Below are 6000 nucleotides of genomic sequence, written 5' to 3' on the forward strand. Positions count from 1 at the left end.
TGGTGCACTATCCCCTGGTGCGCCATTACTAACTTTCTTTGCACCCCCCCTCGTGGACCGCCTTTTCAAAATATAATACGTAATATGACAGGGAAGTTTGAAATATTTTTTCAAAATTTCATCACACTCATGAACATGAACAAAGTCCTAGACATCAACAAGGTTTAATAGGATTGATATGATAGATATATCAACAAGTGCCTATGAAGTGAGCTGGTGCTGGGGTTGGATAGAATTGCGAAGTTAAGCGTGCTCGGACTGGAGTAGTGTGTGGATGGGTGACCTTCCGGGAAGTTTGACCACGGAGTGCGATTTGATTTGAGATTAAGCATATTGACCCGAGATTAAGAAAAAATTGAAAAAAAATCTGAATTTTAAAAAAAGTGTTAGTAATGGTGCACTTCTATGTGGTGCGCCATTACTATCTTAGTAATGGCGCACTAGATTGGCATAGTAATGGCGCACTATAGGTGCGCCATTACTATTTGTTACTAATGGCGTGATAATAGTGGCGCACCTATAGTGCGCCATTAATGGCCAAAACAGGTGCACCACTAATTAGCCTTTTCCTAGTAGTGGAGGTGACACTTTTAAGTAGCGGACTACAATATCCATTTCTTTTTGTGCGCCTCTACACTAACACGTCAATGCATTATGTTTAAAGTAAATAACCAATGGCACTAAATTATCTATTTACATGAGAAATACATAGGCTGAGCGTTTGATCCCTTTTTTGTGGTCGCGCCCGTGTGAACGTCCAAGTTATCGACGCATCATCCCGAGTTATTGTCTTTTTTTCTGGGGTGGACTTCACACCAGTTATTAACTCCTGACGCGTGCCCCGTGTACACAGTCTCGCATGACCTTCCCACTAGCACAGTCCCAAATTAGTTGAAACTGGATACGAACGATCCCGTGGGCGGCAAAATCTCCCGCCTCCTTCTAAAATTTCCGCCACCTAGTCTTTATCATGCGAAATTCCCCTTTTGTCCTTGGTACACGGAGAACAACAGTTACAATACCGCCCTCATCTACATAATAGGTCGGGGCTGCTTTGGTAACTTCCGGTCCCCGCCCACCACACGGCACCCCCATTTCCTCTCCCCCTCCCGCAAAAACGACTAACTCCACAGCACCAGAGCATCTTACATCACCCCGGCCGTACTTCATCGGCCTTTCTACCCCTCCCCTCTTGAAACCCTAGACTGCTCATGCACCGGCGTACCAGAGCCCTGTAACATCCCAAATTTTCAATTTGGAATGTTATACATTAGTTCATCATTGCATAGTTGCATTTTGGCAAATCCTCGAAAATCCTAAGCAACTCAAGGACCCTCGGAGAGAGTTGGGGATTTTTCCCGGTTTTCATATTTGATTTTTATCAAATAATAAAACGAGGATTTTTTTGTTTTAATTATTTTTCCTCTCCGAAAAATATTTCATATTAAAATAAATGAGAGGAGGAAATATGACTTCTCCAAAATAATTGAAATATTGGAGGAAAAATATTAAAATCAAATATTGGATTTTATTCGGGTTTTATTTGCAATTTTAAATGCGTTAAAAAAATTGCACGTTTTCAAAACTGCATTTTAGGCCAAGAAAAATGTTCATCTTGTTCTAATTATTTTAATTAGACGGTGAAAATTTGTTTTAGCATTTTTGGATTTTTATTTATTTTTCTATGATTTGTTTTAGATTCGGCGATATTATTTTAAAAAAAACGCCGAGCGCGCCGACTGGGCCGAAGCCCAGCTGACGGCCCAGCCTGCCCCGCGCCCCGTCTCCCTCTCGGGCACGCCGCGCCACCGCCGCTCGAGAACCGCTCGAGCACGCCGCCGCCCGCCGCCTTGCCCCCTCCTCCACGGCACCCCCCTCCTTTTATACCCCGACCCCGCCCCCTCGCCCTCACCCCGACCCCGCCCCGATCCGAAGCCGCCGCCGCCCGAGGAGACGCCGCCGCCGGAGCCCGACGCCGCGGCCCGAGGAGCTCGCCGCCCCGACGCCATACGCCGCCGCCCTCGTCGCCCTTCGACGCTCGCAGCCCCGCCGCCCCTCGCCACCCTCGCCCGACCCGCCAGAGCCCCGTCCCGAGCCTCGCCGGAGGTTAGCCGGAGCCGCCGCCGTTTGCCGTCCGTTTTTTTAAAGAAAACCACCCCGGTTTATTTTTTTCAAAACCCTAATTTTTTATATAGATCGGTTTATTTCTTTCGGTTTATTTAATTAGTGAACGTTCACCGACCCGTTCGTTTTAACGAACGTGTTCGTCGGTTAGACGCTATTAACGAACGTCCGTTCGTTTAACTGTTCGTCAGTTTTCTTTTTCGTCGGATTTTCCGCGATTATTCCAGATCGCGATTTCTGATCAGATTTTCGTTTTCGTTTATCTTTTCGCTCGTTTATCGGAATCAGGCGATTCAAGCGCCTAGAGTTTCGTCTCGAAATTCTCTTTCCGTTTAATCCACTCAAACAAGTTTTTGCTACTGTAAAATTTGACCTAGATCCAGATTAGTAAACGAAGCTTGTTTCTTTCGTCATTTGACTTTCGTTGCTTCGTTTGATTTGATTCTTTTTGCAAACCGGAGTTCTTAAGTTGAACTTTCTGGTTAGATCGTTATTTGAGTTTTACCTGTGCATTTGATGAGTGCTTACTGTATGCTTCTTTGTTTGCGATAGAGTACCTGGAGTGCGCCGCTTGCTACTTCGAATCGCTAAGTTTCACGGATCATCAGCAAGGCAAGTAACACGTTGATCATACCTCTTTTACTACCCAGTTTTATTGCATTAGACCAACCCTCAAACATTGCATGGTTAGGATCTAATTAAATTGTGGGTATTGGGATGTAGTTGAGGTAGTACCTATTACCTGTTTATTATCAAACCCTTGGGAGTTACTTCTACGTTTGCTTATATCGCTATGCTATGCTAGTAGACGTGGATTGCGTTTGAGAGATATTCATGACAGATGTGAGATTGTTAATTAATGGTTTACTTAAGGTGGCAACTAAAACTCACATCTGGGTGGATTGAGGCACCTGGAGAACCCAGTGTTGCCTGTTTTTCTAAGGACCGCCACCCAGGCTCAAAGGGATCATAAGATTATTCATGCTAGAAACTTCCGTGTGCAGCCACAAGCTATTATGGGCTCTAGCATAGTTGAGTAGGTTACATGATCTCTTGAAGAGCTGGGCTAGCAGATGTAGGGGAAAGTAGGTGTAACTGTCCACCCGGAGTAAAGAGTTATTGTTTCTGAAATACTGTGTCTCGGTCATCCATTTCTCAAACATCATGTAGTGCGAGAATCAAGCGGAGGCGATCGAGTCTTGTGGGGAAAAGTGCACAAACCACTGCAGAGTGTACAAACTAATCATGACTAGCAGTGTCCCCGGTTATGGACATCTTGAGTATCTGGTTCTTGGATTATCCTGTTGATCTCATCGTGTTACTTTAATTAATTTTGTTGGGTTAATGATGATATTTTAATTGGGATTGAGATGCTGTCAACCATCTCAATGTTTAACAACCACCATGATAGTTAAATAAAATTTATTCCTTTGCAGTAGGGAAAATTTGGCTTTACCCAAAATTGTAACCATAGAGCCTTCTACCAGCCATATATGCATGTAGTATAGCATTATCATGTTCATTACTCTCTATGTGTTACATTGCCAGCATATTCCATGTGCTGACCCGTTTTCGGGCTGCAACGTTTTATGTTGCAGACTTTTCAGACGACGAGTAAGGTGCCTTAGGTCGTGGTCTTATACTCAGTGATGCCGTTGGAGTTGATGGACTCACTTATCTTCCAAGTCTTCCGCTGTTATCGTATTAGATGGCCTTAAGCCATATTTATCATACTTATTTCTCTTTTGAGATACTCGATGTAATAAGTGTGTGATTGCTACTCTGTTATAAATCCTCCATTTGTACTGTGCGTGTCAGCATTACTGATCCAGGGATGACACTAAAGCACAGAGCACAGACTGTTTGAGGTCTGGTCGCTACAAGCCCATTCACTGCCAGCGGCATCCACCTCGCCGGATCTGCTTCTGTGGCCGCATCTACCCCTTCCACCTCCACTAGAAACAAGTAGACTGCTCATCCACCACTAGGCCATTCTGTGCCGGCCTTGTCCACGGCGCCGGATCTTCTTCGCCGGTACTCTCGTCAACCGCAGCGCATCTGCAATGGCTCATTCATACTCCCCACCGGAGACGCTACATCCACACCCCCCGGAGCCGCCCCACCGACGGCCCTGTCGGCGGCCTCTGATCCTCTGCGCCGACACCTTCCTCAACCCTACCGGAGCTGCTTCACAAACACCATCGTCAACCCTACCGGAGTAGCTTCGCCTATACCATTCTCAACCCTACCGGGGCCGCTTTGCCAACTCACAAGTCCACGGCCTTAGATCTGCTTCGTCGCACCCTCATCCAACCTATCGGAGCAGCTTCTGACGCCCTGTCCACAACCGCAGATCCACATCATCGACACCATCCTTAACCCAACCACCGAAGCAGCTTCACCGACGCCCTCGTCCACGGCCATAGATCCACTTCACCCACACCATAGTCCACCCTACCAGAGCGGCTCCACAAACACCCTACTCAACGGTTCTAGATCTCCTTACTGGAACCCGACAGCCAGCGCAGCTTCATCAGCCTTGACATTTCTAACCTGATTCCCACCGTCTGGCAAGATGCCAAGCACCCGCCACGGCCTAGGTACTCGTCACCTTTAAACCCGTCCAGCATCACCTACCCGATGTACTTCAAATATACTAACAGGTCGCTGTTACCTGTTATGCAGCTGGCAAAAACTACAAGCACGATGTTTCTTCTGGATCTAACAGCTTGGCCAACCAAGATCCTAGACTGAGGCATTGGTATGATCTTGTAAGTGCGTCTCTCTCTCTTGTATTGTTGTGTGCCTGCCAGCGTGCTTTCCTAGGATTTTCAACCAGTAATCCCTTTGTGCAGACAAGATTTCTACTATAGGCTGCTAAATTAGATATGTGGATGTCATACATGATACTACCTTGTACCTCCGTTCCTAAATATAAGTCTTTCTAGATATTCCACTATAGGCTACATACGGAGCAAAATGAGTGAATCTACACTCGAAAATGCATCTATATACATCTGTATGTGGTCCATACTGGAATCTCTACAAAGACATATATATAGGAACAAAGGTAGTACATTACACAAAATCGTAGGTGGCATGTAGGAATTCTAGTGCACTACATTAGGCTCCCTTAGAGTGCCTGCTAGTCCAGCACACAGAGTCATGGCTAGTTTATGCTACGCACACAATCATTAAATGGTGGCTTAAATATGCGTTATGCAATGTATTATCTTGTAGAGATGTCTAAAATTAGCCGTGTCAACTTGCAGATGGGGTTACACAATGAAAAAGTACAAGATGTATGTGGCAATTTCATTAAACATCGCAAAAAAAGGAGAGGAAGTGGTGAGCCTATACAGTGTGCTATGGTAGGTCACTCCTCCATTGCAATCATCGTGACATGTGATTTGTATGTCAGTTCTATTGGACAAGTTTCTTAGGGACAGTTTTTACGAGTTATCCTAAGAAAATAAGCACCTATGAATATAAGCTCCAGGTAATAAGCCAACCAGTTCTTTTCATTGCCTTCCTTTTCAGCTTATCTTTGGTATGATCAGTGAAAAGTATAGATTGCATTATATTTTGTCATTTTGCTGCCCATATGAAAATTAATTTGACTTGCAAACATCACAAATTGAACCCAGTGCAGTAATTAATATGATAGAAAACAGACCATCACTATTTGTTCAAAATGCAAATACAAAGATACCATCTACTTGGCACAATCTACTTTGGTCAATGTCTTCCATAGAGATCACATTGCCTAATTTAAACGAAGAACGCATGACCCACATTTAAATGAGGAACAATTATTTATTGAAATTCGATGGTCCAAGTGGCTGGTTATGATCATATAGCAGCATCACCTGAAAG

Source organism: Aegilops tauschii, chromosome 2 (assembly GCF_002575655.3).
Source record: "Aegilops tauschii subsp. strangulata cultivar AL8/78 chromosome 2, Aet v6.0, whole genome shotgun sequence".
Classification (NCBI taxonomy): Eukaryota; Viridiplantae; Streptophyta; class Magnoliopsida; order Poales; family Poaceae; genus Aegilops; species Aegilops tauschii.